Below are 18,884 nucleotides of genomic sequence, written 5' to 3'. Positions count from 1 at the left end.
ATCAAACGATCTGAGTTGCTTGCGAATACAGTTTATCCTCACTAGACAGTATATATTATCATTATACATGTGGTGAGTAGGGTTTCGCCGGGTGCGGTGGCCGAGCGGTTCCAGGCGCTTCAGTCACGATCCGCACGGCTGCTGCAGTCGCAGGTTGGAATCCTACCTCGGGCATAGATGTCTGTGATGCCCTTAGGCTAGCTAGGTTTAAGTAGTTCTAGGTCTAGGGGCTGATGACCTAAGCAGTTAGGTCGCATAGTTCTTGAAGCCATTTTTTGACCTTTCGCGTAAATTTTCTTTACATAAACCATCGTATCTTTAGATTGCGTTGACATAGGAGCTCACTTTTTTACACCACCAAGGGACCGGTTACAGCAAGAAGTGCGATACATTTCCGCTTATTATGTTCATCCGTTCTGGAGGTAAACTGGTTTTAAGGGTTGGGTAGACCGATAGACGGTCAAGAAAGTGAGACTAGTAGGGTTCCGTTTTTACCGATTTAAGTGACGAAATCCTAACAACGAAATCAGCTACGACAGCTACTGAAGATGAGGGCCGCATAAATAACACCCGCTACTCTTTATTCGAAATATTCTAGTTGCAGTCGATACATCAGCATATTAATCGTAGCTACGCTTTCGATCCAAATCACGTTTACAGGAATGCAAATAGAATCCATTTGCCTATACACGTGGTAATTCACATCCCAGTATTAATGCCACCGCGTTTTAGAACTGCGAACATTCTCATTGCTAGCTAGCTTAAGAAACACTTCGGCTAATGAACGTTTTCTGGCTGTGGCGAGTCTAGTGGAGAATTCGAAACAGTGTAGAATACGTTTGGCAGCTATGCAGCCGTTTATTTCCTGGGGTGGTGCAGAATTATCCTACAAAATTTACTCTCTAATAACAGTAATTTGTTATTTCGATAATCATCCCGAATGATTGTCACATTAGTGGTGACATAAAGGAAGAAAATTCATGTTTTTGAGTCCAGAAAGCTCTATGCAACAGAAACTGCAGATTTTCATTGCGAAATTGCCGGCTTGTTCATGTCTGGGGTAATAATAGAGGGGTGTTTGCCTGGGTTGTCTGCTAGCATAGTGAAAGGAAGGTCTGGTTTGATTTGGGTTCTAATCTCTATGGAGGCAGGTAGAATATCAGTAAAGCAATTTTAAGAAATTATCGCGCCCCCAATACGTTTTATCGCTACCTTTATTCTGTACTGGCGCTCTGTGGATGTCAATATGACACTCTTGTAGAATTTCATACATGATACTGCCTCCTTTTTCCGCTTCTGTCAATAATGGAATTGACTTAAGTGTGGCACTGAATGATGTTTAAGTGAATTTCGTTATGAATCTTCACGCATTGCTAAATTTGCATACTTTCATGGTAGGTCAGCAATGGTAATCCGGTATGACTGGTCTGAACGTTGACACAGACCGTTTCGCGGCCGAATGCGGATAATATTTTGCTAATTCGTAACGGTCTGGGGTTCTTCGTCTTACTGAAACAGTTATGTTATCTGGATAAGTTGAAATTCATTTTTATTCGCCCGTTTCATACAAATTAGCGTTTCTTCTTTCAGTTCTGTCTTATATTTGCGTGTTGTATTTAACACACTAATCAGCATTAATATAGTCTTACAAATTATGGAAAACAGTCTAAAAAAGTTCAGGTAGTTTGTCAATTTCACGCCTGTGCATAGTATGTTGGTAGCACTTCGTCGCCTTGCCTGTTATGCTGTGTAGCAGACTTTAAAGCCGTGCGGATCAGCATAACGAAAAGGCGAGGGGTCTCGCTCGTTTTGTCCACGACTGTACATTGCAATGTCCTTCCGGCATGTACGCATATCCAATGCAGCCGACATAGTAGCTAAGAGGCTTCGGGTAAAGGGCTGGCTGTCCTCGGTAATAAAAGCCTAAATGAAGTAGTCCAGACAAAATGCCGAGAGCAATGACGAAAAAAAAGGCGGTCAAGGGGCCTCTCACCAAGAGGAGATCCGGGTTCGAGTCTCTGTCGAGAACAAATTTTCATTGTCGCCAGTGCATAGTGCATCCAAAATTTAACCATATTCGTACACGCGACTATGATTCTCGTATCACATTCTCTTGTTTCAACAAAAAATCGTCTCAATCTGGACAAGATTTTACGTAGATAAAATAACGTATCATACAGGACAGTACTTTCAGGTTATCTTATAATTACAACCTAGCCAATATTTACACACGTGAAAACCAGAATATAGTTGTTCAGATTATCTAATATATACATTAACAACGTAAGGGATATTTTACTCAATAAAATTGGGGAACGAACAAACAATTTCATGTAGATCAATGAGTACACAACAATAAAAAGTACATCTTTCTACTCCTACTCAAGTTGTCAACAGGAAACATGTATGAAGACTGTGTTGTACACAACTGTGATTAATCTTTTGGATGAGTGTTGACTGTCTACCATTGCACACATTGTAAGACAAAATAGACAACATTTCCACCACATGAAACCAATTACAATAAAGTTTCCCACTTCCTCCACCACAAGAGCCTAATAATACAGACATTTATGAAGTTGTACCGTAATGTCATGCTCAAAAGAGCAGTCATGACAAAATATAATGGGCTCTGCACAACCAAATACACCAACAGAACCAAAAGAAGGCCCTTGTAACCGTTGTCGAAACGTTGGTTTGACAGCGGTAGTTATTTACAGTACTCAGTTATTTACATACCCAGAAAACTTTCATGTTAACTGAGTCTGGCTGCGGAAGCCTACGCATTTATAAATAATTGCTGGGGCCATGTGGAGCAGCAGGGGAAACGTACGTCTGATGATATTAGTACTCAAAAAGTGGAATATTGGGGATCGACACCAACTTCAGAAAGAGGTCCAGTTTCACAAAACAGGGATCGTAAAATAAATATGAAGTCACAGGACACCCTCATAAGGCTATAAAAGGTGATCAGTGGATATTTTTATGCAACATATTGTTTGATGGTATACAGTTACCCTGTAAAATATAATATAAGATATCGCCATATTCTTGGATGTTACAGCACGTAGGAAATCATCTCTTGTCTACAGGCAACCCAAAAACTTGGATGGATATTTCCACATCAAATAAAACAAAAATCAGTACAGTCATTAGTCCTGCCAAATCTTTACTACTGTGCTGTTCTTAACCATACTTAACCGCAACACAAATAGTGAAAACTCCACATGGCTCGAGCTAACTATGAATGCTTCCGTAGGGTATGTGTGAAACATTCGGTTCTGTAGTCGCATCAGTCTTTCACATACTCAGGTTGGATAGGACCGGATGGGTAGCGTGATTTTTACACGTTCTGTAAACTGTTTTCGCATATCAGATAACCATCATGATTACATAAATGTAATATTCGATAGGGTACATCTAGCATCTTGACTGTACTTCTGCTAGATCTCTCTCATCCCTTCTTCATTTCTGCCATATCGCACTCTAACAAACTACTCTAAACTCATTCAGTCCATTCAGAAACCAAATCGGCTCCTTCATCCCTATTGAACATATTTCTAGTTCTCCACTGAGACTACATACCGTCCGTTTTAGACAACACGTAATATTTTGAGACATTCATTAATTTTTTGTAATATCTATAAGTGCGAACATGATACTTTTTAGTACCTATTTGCAACAGGTCAAAAACTTTTGCTATGTCTGACTGATGTAATAACCTTTGCCTCTAAAAGGTATCGTAGGAAGTTATCACAGAATATACTGGAACGCGGCCATTGTGTTCTGAGTTTCGATATTCACTGGCAGTGCGGGTCCCTCCTGCTGTAGACTGCAGACCGTCTGTCATATCTGTCGAATATCAGAACGAACAAGGCCGCATTTAGCACTGGAACATTTGTCACTACTTTCTATGTAGATGAATAGTCCATTACTGACCGCCAGCAGTGCAGAATCATCCCAGGGTGGCCGAAAAATTTGATTCGAGCAGGAGAGGACGAAGGTTGGTAACCCGGAAATAAATCACCATAAAATCGGTCCATCACCTCCCTAAATTGTGCCGTAACTGTACAATCACGTCAGAAAGCATTGGAAGGTAAGTGAACGACGCAAACAATTGTGTTGAGACGATAAAAATGGTTATTCGTCTTATTTTAGTAATTCCAGAAAATAAACTTTCATCAGGGCTTGACAGTGTAACACAAGTCAACGTGCTTTTGTAATATGTTAAATAATCCAACACCCATCATATTTAGTTCTTTAGGAATAACTATCTTGATTTCATCATCTGTTTGCAGACTGACTGTAGTGATAACAAAAGCGTCATGTATATTCATGGGCACGGTCAGATAAAAAAAAACCATAATGTCACCTAAATGCTTATACCATCCTGATCATTTCTGCGGAAATGTGACATTTGACATTCACAAACGCCACATACTTCACTACTGAAGACTGTCTACCACTGCGTGCCGTTGTGGCCGAGCGGTTCTAGGCGCTTCAGTCTGGAAACGCGTGACCGCTACGATCGTAGGTTCGAATCCTGTCTCGGGCATGGATGTGTCTGATGTCCTTAGGTTAGTTAGGTTTAAGTAGTTCTAAGTTGTAGGGGACTGATGACCTCAGATATCAAGTCCCATAGTGCTCAGAGCCATTTTGTCTACCGCCATTTTGTCTACCACCATTATTTTAAAGTTATGTTAGATTACCAAGACAAACCACGGCCCATCACGTTTGCTGCAATTCTTGTTTTTGCAAATTTACGTGGATGGATCTATAAAACTGGACATTCAGCCCTTTGCATTCCTTAAATTTCGAGAGAGCCGACTAGCCATGTATATAACTGCTATTCTGTAATAGTATTTGCTATTCACATAGCTCTGTCAAGGAATTAGAGGGTGAACATTACACACTCAAAAATATAGTCAGCTATACGTCTAGTTCGACATAGTGATCATCTTCTAACCTCCCCCGTTCTAATCGGCCTACTGGATTACGATATAACTGATCATGATCGCTGCTAGCCTACTTGTTACCAGTAGCGTGCAATTAGAGTCTCCTCGATATCCGCTCCCTTCCTATAGAGCGTCTATGAAAATGTTTTACATAATCAAACCATACAACGATACTTTTCGTCAGCTGCAATCATGTGTCCCCACGTAAACGACTGGTTGCTGTATTAAATTATATTCGATGTATTCTTGTGCAGTCAATAGAGAATCTGGACACTATAATATTACAAAATATGTGTAACCTACACTCGAATAAATGAGAATTAATTTGAATTTCCTTCTTTCATTTAAAACTGCAGACAGTATTCTCTTTTCCGATAATGTGGTGCTTAAACTGATTAACGCATAGAGCCAATCTTTATTTTAGCACGATATGGCCTATTAATTTGGACAGTTTATTGATAACTATGTATTGGATTAGCGGAGAATGGTCTGGTTTTTGCACAGTCCAGCCAAACTATGTGTGAGACGATGATAAAGCCACCGATATCGCGCAGTCTCTTGCGCAGTATTAATAAAAATCACCTTATTTATCAGCAATTTTATTCAAGACACAATGTATAGAGTTCGAGTAGTATGAGGAGACTATGGATAAATTACACAAGTTCATTAAAGGTCACTTACAAAACAAAGTCCAACGTAAATAAGTTATGCATTCCTGATACAAAGTCCAATCCAGGTTCGTCAGCTTTCTGTGTGTAGTCAGTCTAAATACTTGTAAACCAAGACAGAAATCTGGAAGGTCGCCCACAGGTTCAACTATGACCACTGTTAAGCAGCTCGTGAATAACCGCGCGTATGACTCTGACGTAACTATTGGTAATTTCGCATCACTGGGGTCACAATTCAATTGGCTCCACAACCAGAACAGGCCTCTCTTCAGGCCATGCAGCTTTCTAAACGCCAGTCGAGTGAAAGATTACTTGTCCTGCTCTTTTTATCATACATGTAACAGCTTATGGAAGTGGCGTCGTTGGCGCTGTCTACCAGAATGGCACCTTGGCAAATCTGATCTTAAAAATGTTGTTACTTTGTTTTTAACGTTTGCCGAGTCGACAACCCTGCTGATATTGCTGTACCATGGGAGAAAATAAGCCTAAGGATCCAAGGATGCAGCACATATAAAACATGCGATATGAATTAAGTGCCGGTCGGTGTGGCCGTGCGGTTCTAGGTGCTTCAGTCTGTAACCGCGTGACCACTACGGTCGCAGGTTCGAATCCTGCCTGGGGCATGGATGTGTGTGATGTCCTTAGGTTAGTTAGATTTAAGAAGTTCTAAGTTCTAGGGGACTGATGACCTCAGATGTTAAGTCCCATAGTGCTCAGAGTCATTTGAACCATTCTTTGTCTTGTAGGCTAGAAGAGATGGATCGCGAGCAACAATAACCTCTCATAACTTAGGGAAACTACGAAAACGTAAATCAGAGTGATCCATCAGGAACTTCTAAACCATCAAACGTCAGTCCTCTGCCTTTACCGAGCGAGTCTGCGCAGTGGTTAGCACGCTGGACTCGCATTCGGGAGGACGACGGTTGATAGGGAACGGCCGACTTCCTTCCCATTCTTCCCTAATCCGATGGGACGATGACTTTGCTGTTTTGGTCCCCCTCCCCAAATCAACGAAACAACCAATCCTCTGTCTTAGCTTCCCCATGCACGGATACATATTTGAATTTCCTGTATTAATTTTGTTAAACGATGGAACATCACAATGTGATGACTTCCACTACCTTGAGCCACACTATATGCCCGTATCAGTAATGCTGAGTGTCATACATATCTGAACTGTGTAACACTATCGACCTTTCCAGAGTCGAGAGACTTTGCACTAATGAAGCAGAGAATGAGATTTGTACAGTATGCAGTGTATAAGAGGGTCTGCAGAAAACAATATCCTTTGACCGTGAGAAGATTAATGTTTATATGAAATTAACAAATGTTTATAATGTTATGTGAGTAACAGTAAGTACCTTTTATTTAAATATGTACAATTGTTTGTAAAGTGAAGTCAACACCAGCTCAGGGCTAAAGTTAAATATAGGTGAAAACTAGTAGGGATTTACCGACGTTCTGGGAGGTCGGAAAAGGTGGAGATTTTGGCTGCTAATGAAAGCAGGTAGGAGAGGGGAGAAGTGGAGTGAGTCAGACAAGCGCAAGACACTGTTGAGGCACGTGACGAAAACTGATGCCCGCTGTACGCCGCAATATTGTTTAAACAAAGCTAAAGTTTAACTGCGTAATAGATGTGAGTGAGACTGATGACCTTGCTGTCTGGTCTCCTCCCCCAAACAACCCCAACAGATGTGAGTGAAAGGGAAGTGCTACGGTACAAGTTTGCAACGCTTTAGAGGAGATATAAAATTACATTTGCAACGAGTGTTGGTTTCTGGATGTGAAATTGTCTAAGGCATCCATTACTTAGACTGACGTAGATCCGCAGGAAAGCCAAACTCATATTTGCGATGATATAAGTCGCATAATTCGGTGCCACGAAGACATGTAATAATCTCAGTCGCTGCAAAACGGTACGTGCATTCAAAGCACCTAAATCTCCAGCAACTGTGCTCACAAGGACGCTTCTGAAATTAACCGTCCATAGTTCCGTATACGAGCTGTGTTGACTATTTTTTTCGTGTTTTGTTCAATAATAATTTCATTTATTTTCTTTTTTGTTTTTTTACGCAAAACTACTCATTTAACCTAAAGTGTTCCGGGTAGGGTTCCTTTCCTATACTAAAGAGAATGTAACCGAGAATCCATTGGTGTGAAACAGTATTGCGCAACTGAGTGTCTTCTTGCAAAGTAAATTTAAATTATCACTCAAGTGCAACCATTAAAGTAAATGTGGAGAATTGTAGATTGTCTTGAAAGTAAGTAAAGAAAATAACAATTCTACCTAGTGCGTGAAGCTGGTTATTGGGACCTTCTGTCCAAGAAATTACGTAAAGTAACTATTTCAATAAAACTGAGAAAAACCAAATATAAAAAAAACCTTTTGCAATCATTTCAATACTTACAAAAGTCTCGTAAGATATTGCTTGTGTATAATACATGTTTTCAGAGGCAGTGTTTCTGATCTCACCTTCAGAAACGTAAGTAGGCATTATTGTCGCTCCGGCGTTGTTTTCATGGACGAAAACTTTCTAAGTGTGTGCGTGTGACCAATTCTGAGAGCAGTCTTTATTCAGCAAACTACGTGCCTTAGCCTGTTCCTTCAGCGATAGAAATTATTAAAAGAGAAAAAGTTTTAATAAGAACCAAAATATAGTAAAGACCAAATTAGATGAATTTGTTGAATAACGTCAAACGATTCGTCATATTGGCTGGCGACCTTGTTTTTCAGTATTATTATTACTCGCAAGAAATAGTTGGACGCAAAAGAAAAGCTGCAACCAAGACTATACGATAACTTCAAATTTGACCGAGCTTTATCCATTACGTGGTATCTGAGGTCACTAGCGCTTTTTACGTAGGTAGTTGTGTTTAAGTGCTTCAATTACCGAAGCTAGAGTAACATCTTAAGTACTAAACGTAATTGCAAGAGTAGAAACCGTGAGTGTTGTAAGCGGCCTTTAGACAGGACTAGAACGTTTACTACGTCTACATACTATCGTTATATATGTGTTAAGGTGACAGAACAGCACTTACATCGCCATGCTACCGTTATAACTGACCTGCTCATATTTTTAATATGAATTCAGGGGAAAATAGCCCATTATTGAATTCAAGAACTTCATCCACGTTTCACTTCTAGGAATATTTATAGTGACATCGAAGTTCACAGGTTTTGACTTCACACAAAATCAGACGTAAAAATGAAGAAAAATAGACTAATAAATTGTTCTTGTTTAGTATAAATGTTCTTATTAGTCGTAAGAACTGGATAACTTTTGAATAAATCAAATATGTCTGAATATATTCGTTAGTCAAAGTAAATGTATATTCAGTACTCCACGTACAACTTCAGCATAACGAACTGCACACGGCCAAGAATACGTAAAGTATACTGGTGAAATACACTAAGTTCGGAAGTAAAGTGCTCCACACTTTATCACTCCCACAAAGAAATCGTCGTAGCTGTTTATAAGGATCTCGATGTGCAATGAGAAATCCGAAACGGAAACTTTAGTCTCTACCAAAGCCTGCATCAGCCATTCATTCAATATTATATTACGTGTACATAATGATTCATATGCTGGCCTGGATAGGATTTGCAACAACATCTTTGATGCAAAAAAAAACATTAATAAATTAAGGTTCAATATGGAATAAAATAAGACAACTAATTTAAAATGTTCTCACTTTGTGTTTGGACCAATATAGCTGCTTTTACATTTGATCTAATCGTGCATGTTAAGAACAGAACTAAGTCCGTAAACCAGCTTAACTTTAGAAAAAATGTGGAGATATAATTTAATCACGACTCGTAGATTCACAGATGGGTTTTAGCAAGTGGAATAAAGTGATCTATTTCCCTATATGATTATCCCGATAAAACATCTGCCTTGATCAATTTTCTATGGCATTTTATTGAAAATTGTAAATACAGTTGCATGTTATTCAAATAACGGCAATCTTTGCCAACTAAGAGTTGCAGTACGCCGCGTGCGTGAACTTAGAAATCATTCATATGGTTTAAATGGCTATGAGCACAATGGGACTGAACATCTGAGGTCATCAGTCCCCTAGAACTTAGAACTAACTAAACCTAACTAACCTAAGGACATCACACTCATTCATACCCGAGGCAGGATTCGAACCTGCGACCGTAGCGGTCGCGTGGTTCCAGACTGAAGCGCCTAGAACCGCTCGGCCACTCCGGCCGGCTAGAAATCGTTACCGGGGTCGGACACGATCTAGACTCCGAGACACCACTTAAGACCAATGCTGAGACACTTAAGACAAAGGAGATAAGTTATCTGAGATCCTAAGGTGGGGAATTGCTATACAATCGATTCACAAGTATTGAACTCTCGTACTGCGTCATAATGTAAAAATTATACTGGGAAAACCAAAGTTTCGGCCACGGCTACAGTGGCCTTCCTATGAGTCTAATGATAAGCTGTAGCTGTGAGATGTCGCTTATATTTTGTCATTTCCGCTCACTGAGTATGACGTTACGTCATAATTAGAAAGTTCGTTGTTGTAATTGGTCACTTGAGGCGGAAGGAGCGGGAATTTTATTATAATAAGTTGCTACGATGGAGATATTAGGGACTTGCTGTTGCCTATTGCTTCTTGCGTTTTTAGCTAAACTGGTGCTCATCGGAGAAAGAGGCCTAGGCCGCTGTTTTCCTCCTACAGGACGCAGGCAGCGCGGCGGTCACTCGATGGCGGCGCTCGCACTCAAGTGTTGTTGGTGCGGCTTGTTGGTCTCTGTGGGCTGGCGGCTAGGGTGGGGCAAGTCTGTAGGCGTCCTCTCAGTTCGTGTTGACCTTGCTTTCGTCTAAGCCGGGTACTTAGCCAGTAAGCAGGTTTCGTTAAATTTGATATCCCTGCAGCAATCCGCCCAGGATTCGTCCAATGCAGACTAGCTGTGCTGTCTCAGTCGAATGTAATGCCTGTTTTTTCGTATCCACATTGCTATCGACCGGCCGGCCTGACCGAAGTATACTTCCCCACACTTACAGTCGACGTTGTACATACCTGCAGTGTGTAAAACACCTATTTTGTCCCTCGTAGAGTCTAGCACATCCTGGATCCTGCAGCTGGAAGACAGGCTGGACACCAACGCGGCGGTGGAGCTACCAATCCGGTCGTGACATTTTTCACTTGAGGTAAGCACGCTGCTGGCTGCAGATTGTCGATTTGTTGAGTATCTAGCTTTCTTTCTGTTTTTGTTTCCAAGGCCGTATTGATTGACAACGAACGCCATACGTAGACTTTCGAGTTCATGTGTTATGTTTGCGCATCGCTTCGGTGCCTCGCACGGATGGCCAAAGAACGGATGACTGTTTCCTGCGCTGGCTGGTGGCTGGAATGGGCGTGCAATTACCTGTTATGTGTGAAGGCTTTCGTTATACTCTCTGTCCTAATGCGCCGTCCTTTTCCCTTTTACTTCCACGTCCAGGAATGGAATTACACCATTCTGCTCAGCCTTGAGCGTGAACTTTATCTTCTCGTGTTTCTTCTTTCTTTTGAATCATCCGTCTTTTGGTTGGTCTGATGTAGCTCGCTACGAAATCCTCTCCTGTGCCAACCTCTTCATTTCAGAGTAACACTTGGAACCTACATCATCAGTTATCTGCTGGATGTATTCCAGTCTCTGTCTTCCTCTACAGCTTTTGTCCTCTGCGGCTCTCTCTAGTACCATGGATGTCATTCCTTGATGTTCCATCAGTACTTCGTCGATGTACAGATTGAACAGTAGGGAACACTACATCCCTTTTTAATGCGAGCACTTTGTTCGTCCGTGCATTTTATTCAAATATTTGTGAAACCCGAGTAGTTCCCTTTCACAATGAAGTCATACTGCGGACGTATCGTCCACGTATCTGACACGGCACCGTGGGCGTAAGGAAGCCGACGGCGATAATCGAGACCCCACTGCTACGCCGTCTGTTTGCTCTTAGTACCTTCCTTGCCATTTGAAGTGTATTGAAGGTAAACACAGTTCAGTGAGGTCGTATATATTTTTGGTACGTGGTCTTGTAGGATGCGAACAGTTTCGTCTACTGGTACGTTTGCGAAACTGACTTTACGTCATAGCTGACCGTAATGTCCGTGGGTAAAATTGTTTCTTCCTTTACGCGTTCTGTGATTTGCTTCGAGTTCTTCACATATAAGTCCACTTTGCCAATTAGAAGTCTTAATTTGTAGGCTTGTTGTCGCGCCAATTTGTATGTAGGCGAATTGATCCCGTACACTATTGGCCTTAAAGGATGATTTTCCTTGTGTATCTTTGGCACTCTATAGATTCAAGGAGCAACTGGTACCCTGGTAGAGAATTGGTTGTGTCAACCTCAGTTCTCGAGTTCTTGTTTGAGATCTCCGTCTTTCAAATGATCTTGGCCGGGAGGTCTACCCTTAGTTCCTTGTAGATGTATCTTCTAATAATTCCGTCATTTTGTTTTACATATACGCCCTTTCCACGCGGCTATGGTTGTGCTTCGATGGCTTGGCAGGCAGAAAAATTCGAACTGCTTCTTGCCTAATTTTCTCAGCTCCTGTGCCAGAGTTCTGCTTCTACGGACTCGATGATTTCTTCTTCAGGAATCCTTTCAGGTCTGACAGCGAAGTTTTGTCCCTTAGCCAGCGTTTGCAAGTGAGTGATTCCGTCCACATTGAGCCAGTCGGTCGGCGACGGCGTTGCTGGCAGCAGAAGATTCATTTGCAGCAGACTTCTATTATGGAAATCAAATTCTCTTCGCATCCGTTCAATATGCGCCTTCAGAAGAGATTTACAGATTCTTGCTTTTTTGGGTGTCGATGTGCAGTTCAAAGTGCAGGTATTTAGGTATGATATCATGATCGCGACATTTCTTTTAGTAGATTACGCATTCAGAAATTTCCCTTTCTTCCTCCTGAACATTTCCAACTTGCCATTGTTGCTGAGTGATACCTGCTCATACAGGTTGCTCAAATAATTGCGTAGGCTCCCGCGACTAGAGTCAGAAGACATAAAAATTTTCTGAGTATCGCACCACGTCATAACATAAAAAACTGTACTGAAGAAACCAAAGTTTCGACCACTGTTACACTGACCTTCTTCTAGGTTCACTGATGCACTTTAATTTTGAGGAGTCGTTTATATTTTGTCATAGTTGCTCGCCGAGCATGAAGTTTCTTCATAGGTTTGAAAGGTCGTTGTTGCCATTGGTCTCTCGAGGCGGAAGGAGCGGGAACATTGTTATAACAGGCTGCTACAGATGGAGGTAGTGGGAATCTAGTGTTGTCTGCTGCTGCTTGCATTATTTGCTGTGACTGGCGCTCATCGGCGGATGAGGCGCGGGGTCTGTTTCCCTCCTGCTGGCTGCTCATCCCAAGACAGCATTTACTCTCCGGCAACTGTCGTATCACGTATTACAGTGCGGCCAGTTAGTCTCTGAGCGATGGCATCCTCTGTGTCCAGACATGCAGTATGAAGATAAGATGAAGGAATTATTAGAAGCTCCTTACGAACTAAGGGCGGACACCGCAGCCAAGAAAATTCGAATGATTCAGACCTCAAACAATGACTCCAGAATTGACGCTGACACAGCCAAAGTACTCAATCACAGTGTACCAGTTGCTCCTAGAATCTAAGGAGTGTCAAAGATACAATATAAGGAAAATTATACACTACTGGCAATTAAAATTGCTACATCACGAAGATGACGTGCTACCGACGCTAAATTTAACAGACAGGAAGAAGATGCTGTAATATGAAAATCATTAGCTTTTCAGAGCATTCACACAAGGTTGGCGCCGGTGGCGACACCTACAACGTGCTGACATGAGGAAAGTTTCCAACCGATTTCACATACACAAACAGTAGTTGACCGGCGTTGCCTGGTGAAACGCTGTTGTGATGCCACGTGTAAGGAGGAGAAATGCGTACCATCACATTTCCGACTTGGATAAAGGTCGGATTGTAGCCTATCGCGATTGCGGTTTATCGTATCGCGACATTGCTGCTCGAGTTGGTCGGGATCCAATGACTGTTAGCAGAATACGGCATCGGTGGGTTCAGGAGGGTAATATGGAACGCCGTGCTAGATCCCAACGGCCTCGTATCACTAGCAGTCGAGATGACAGGCATCTTATCCACATGGCTGTAACGGATCGTGCAGCCACGTCTCGATCCCTGAGTCAACAGATGGGGACGTTTGCAAGACAACAACCATCTGCACGAACAGTTTGACGACGTTTGCAGTAGCATGGACTATCAGCTCGGAGACCATGGCTGCGGTTACCCTTGGCGCTGCATCACAGACAGGAGCGCCTGCGATGGTGTACTCAACGACGAACCTGGGTGCACGAATAGCAAAACGTCATTTTTTCGGATGAATCCAGGTTCTGTTTACAGCATCATGATGGTCGCATCCGTGTTTGGCGACATCGCGGTGAACGCACACTGGAAGCTTGTATTCGTCATCGCCATACTGGCGTATCACCCGGCGTGATGGTATGGGGTGCCATTGGTTACACGTCTCGGTCACCTCTTGTTCGCATGGACGGCACTTTGAACAGTGGACGTTACATTTCAGATGAGTTACGACCCGTGGCTCTACCCCTCGTTCGATCCCAGCGAAACCCTAAATTTCAGCAGGATAATGCACGACCGCATGTTGCAGGTCCTATACGGGCCTTTGTGGATACAGAAAATGTTCGAGTGCTGCCCTGGCCAGCACATTCTCCAGATCTCTCACCAATTGGAAACGTCTGGTCAATGGTGGCCGAGCAACTGGCTCGTCACAATACCCAGACACTATTATTGATGAACTGTGGTATCGTGTTGAAGCTGCATGGGCAGCTGTAACTGCACACGCCATCCAAACTCTGTTTGACTTAATGCCCAGGACGTTGGCGCAATGCTAGAGCGCTGCACGGCCTGATGAATCCCGATACCTTTTTCAACATGCCGATGGCAGGGCACGAATCCGTGTTGTTGCAGGGGAACAGATCCTTGACACCCATACTGCGGGACGCAGACAAATTGGCGGCGGGTACATTTACTTGGGCATCCACGGGTCCAGTGGCCAGCGGAGCTCGTGCAAGGCAACATGACAAAATGGTTCAAATGGCTCTGAGCACTATGGGACTTAACATCTGAGGTCATCAGTCCCCTAGAACTTAGAACTACTTAAACCTAACTAACCTAAGGACATCACACACATCCATGCCCGAGGCAGGATTCGAACCTGCGACCGTAGCGGTCGCGCAGTTCCAGACTGTAGCGCCTAGAACCGCTCAGCCACACTGGCCGGCGCAACATGACAGAGGTGGTTGTTCTGCGTGCTGATTTCTCAGGATCTATGCACCCAAATTGCGTGAAAATATAATCACATGTCAGTTCTAGTATAATATATTTGTCCAATGAATACCCGTTTATCATCGGCATTTCTTCTTGGTGTAGCAATTTTAATGGACGGTAGTGTACTTTAAGGACAATAGTGAACGGGGATCGACCCATCGACAAACAATCTGGCAAAATATCTAGATTGTAAACTAAGACCTCTAACTGTCAAAATGGATTCTTATTTGAAGAACTCGACGCAATTAATAGAACGCTTAAAGGAAGAGGCTGTTTTACGTACGGATATTGTGGTCATCTTCAGTTTCGCAAACGTGCCAGTAGGCGAAACTGTTCCCATCCTGCAGGAGCATGTACCGCCAGATATACGCCACTTCATGGAGCTATGTTTCTCTTCAATATACTTCAAATTGCAAGGAAAATACTACGAGCTGTCAGACGGCATTGAAATGGGGACTCCCTTTTCCCCGTCAGCACCAGAACAAAATGACCACCGACTTACTGTCGATATAAACACGCCCATGCGGTAACTGAATCACGTGTCGAGGAATGGCTACTAGTCAGGCACATGCTCGGTGCATGTAGTATGTGTGAGCTTGCTATCCGTATGTAGAATGGGGAAGGCGCGCCATCTACATGGGATTCACAGAGGGTAGATTGTGATGGCCCGGAGGCTCTGCACGAGCTTTTCGAAAACTGCACGACTTGTCGGTTGTTCAAGAAGTGCTGCGGTGAGTGTCCCCAGCACGTGGCGAACCCAGGTGAAACCACGTCCAGACGTCATGGGGTTGGGTGGCCACCCCTCATTACAGATGTCGGACTAGTAGGCTGGACACTCTGGTAAAACAGGACTGGCGGCATACTGTGAAGGAACTAATGCTGGACAGAATACAAGTGTGTCTGAGCACACAGTGTACCGAACACTCCTAACGATGGGCTGAGGAGCTATCCATGTGCCAATGATAACACGACAACATCGGCAACTACTGCTGAAATGGTCACGTGATCATCGGGACTGGACGTTGGCGCAATGCTAGAGCGCTGCACGGCCTGATGAATCCCGATACCTATTTAAACATGCCGCCGGCAGGGCTTGAATCCGTGTTGTTCCAGGGGAACAGCTCCTTGACACCCATACTGCGGGACGCAGACAAATTGGCGGCGGGTATATTTACTTGGGCATTCACGGGTCCAGTGGAAAGTGGACCTCGTGCAAGGCAACATGACGACCAAGGAGTATCGTACACTGGTTACAGACCACGTACGCTACTTCATGACGATCATGTTCCCAGACGGCAGTGGTGTTTTTCAACAAGATAATGCGCCATGTCACACGGCTAATTGATGTGCTGGCTTCCCCCAACTCGCCAGAACTGAAACCGATCGGACACATCTTTTGCACCTCTCCCCGAAATTTTTGGGAATTAGATGACTTGTATGTGCATATGTGGTGCCAACTCCCTCCAGCGACCTACCCAGCCCTCAATACTTCGATGCCACGACGCGTCGTGCTGTTATCCGTGTCAAGGGTGGACGTACCGGCTGTTAGGTAGGTGGTCATAATTTTCTGGCTTATCAGTGGGGATTCATGGAAGGCCTTGAAGCAACGGCATTTTGTTCCACTCATTTACGCCTACAGCGCAGGGTCCGATAGGTGGATCATACGTTCACTATGTTACCTCATGGGGAAAGCGAAGGTACACAGGTTTCACGAATATTTGAATAAAATGCACGGGAAGATACAGTTGACGCTCGAGGCAGAGAAGAATGGCGCAGTTCCATTCCTGTACGTGGAAGTAGCCATGACAACGGACGACATATTAGGACGCAGAGTATACCCGGAAACCTTCAGATACGGACAGGTATTTGCACTCCCATCCCAACAATCACCCAGAACTCAGTAATCCATTTTTGACCATCTACGCGCAGCGCCCTAGCGATGCTCAAAACTTAACACATGAGGTCAAAACGCTGCGTACAATGTTCGTGGCCAATGGCTACAACCATAAACCAGTCGATGCAGCCATGGCAACAAACAAAAGGAAATGAGTTAGGCAACAAATCGACAAACTGCAACCATCTGCGGGCTTAACTTACGCGAAAAATGTCCACAGCAGCCGCAAGACACAGGATGTGCTAGGTTACACGGAGGACAATATAGATGCTTTACGCATTGATGTTATGTACAAGATGGAATGTCAGTATGGAGAAACATACATCGGTACGACCGGCAGGCCGATGGCAACGCGCATATGAGGACACGAACGCTACGTTCGTCTGCGGCACTACACCAAGTCGACAGTAGCCCAACACCGGCAGGACTGCGGCAAGAATACCAAATTTAACCCAAGCTGCGTACTAGCTAAGCCGGCTTTACGAAAAGCAATATCAGAGAAGTGATAGAAATTATTAAAAAAGTCCATCAACATCAACAGAGAGGATGATTACAGGCTTGCCTCATCTTGATTGCCAGCTCTCAGAGGCCAACAACCCGCACCAACAACAGGTGACGCAAGGGCTGCCGGCGCGTAACTGCCGCCGGGCGTCCTGCGTCCTGCAGGAGGAAAATAGGAGCCAACGCCACATTCATTGGTGAGCACCAAACACAGCAAACAGTGCAAGAAGCAATAGGCAACAGCAGATCCCAACTCCCTCCAACGTAGGAACATATTACCCCACCTTCCGCCTCAAGAGTCCGTCACAGTGACGACCTTTTAAAATTATGACGTCACGTCATGATCAGTGGGTGGCAATGATGAAATGTAAGCGACTCTACACATCTAAAGTACGTCAGAAGACCCACCAGAAGGCCACTGTAACCGTAGCCGAAACGTCGATTTCTCTAGTACAGATTTTTGCAGTACGATGCGGGGTGATACTCAGAAATCGTTTATGTCAACTGACTGATCGCGAAAGCCTAAGCAGTTAAATTAACAACTATATCTTAAAAACAACTAATAATGAAAATGAGACGAAGAGGACACATCCTGCTTTGAATGAAATTCAAATCAAAATAAACTGGGTACTTATTACAGAAGTTCGACTTCCTACGCAAGAAAATTAACAGCCTGACAATACGAAGCTAACATGACAGCCTATTAATGTGAACAGTATGAAGTCAAGGGAAGGGCAATGGATTGAAGCTGCACATATCCTCAGTTACGTGAATAAACCCCACGAATCTGAAATTTACTATGCATTGGTTGGTTGTCGGAACTAAAATGAAAAGAAATTATCCTCGTAACTGGAATCTAACGCCACTGTGGGGTCCACATACCCTTATAAAATAGTAAACTGCCAACCACAGGGCCGGTGATATACAGTATGTTCAACACTCGCTTGTCTTTTCGATGGACGTGAAGATGTGGGTCAGCATGAGATCTGCACCAGCACAAAATCTACGAACTATACCACTGTGACTGCGATCATACATCCCTGCACCCGACTTCCCTGTTTGTACCGGCATTGCTGCAATCACATATCAGGCAACATCTTATTTACTTATGTTCAATGGCGTCAAACTGCAGTGTTAAATAATTTCCCACGGCGACACATACGAAGCAGAGGGCCGATGAGGAGCTCTCTCTTCTCAAGGTTTGTTCAGGATTTCCCGTCTGGCGTCAAGAGGCGAAGTTCTGGACTGCACTGTCGTATGCAAAAGTTACTTTCCACTTAGCGACTCACACAAGCTGTATTACTCATTATTTTAGCAGCTACATGGATGCCTGGTAATGGAGTAATGTCGCCACTTAAATAAAAACAAACTTCTGGGCAACTTTTTGACGGTTTCGTAATTTCATTGAATATAAGTTGTTACTGGCAATAACTTTCCTTGCTATTTTTAATTATTCGTTGGCTAAGAGAATACTGTTTATACTCGTACATTTTACATTAATTCCATTTCCTATAGGCTCT

The sequence above is a fragment of the Schistocerca nitens genome, chromosome 1, assembly GCF_023898315.1.
Source record: "Schistocerca nitens isolate TAMUIC-IGC-003100 chromosome 1, iqSchNite1.1, whole genome shotgun sequence".
In the NCBI taxonomy this organism is placed as follows: domain Eukaryota; kingdom Metazoa; phylum Arthropoda; class Insecta; order Orthoptera; family Acrididae; genus Schistocerca; species Schistocerca nitens.
This window is presented reverse-complemented; position numbering follows the sequence as displayed.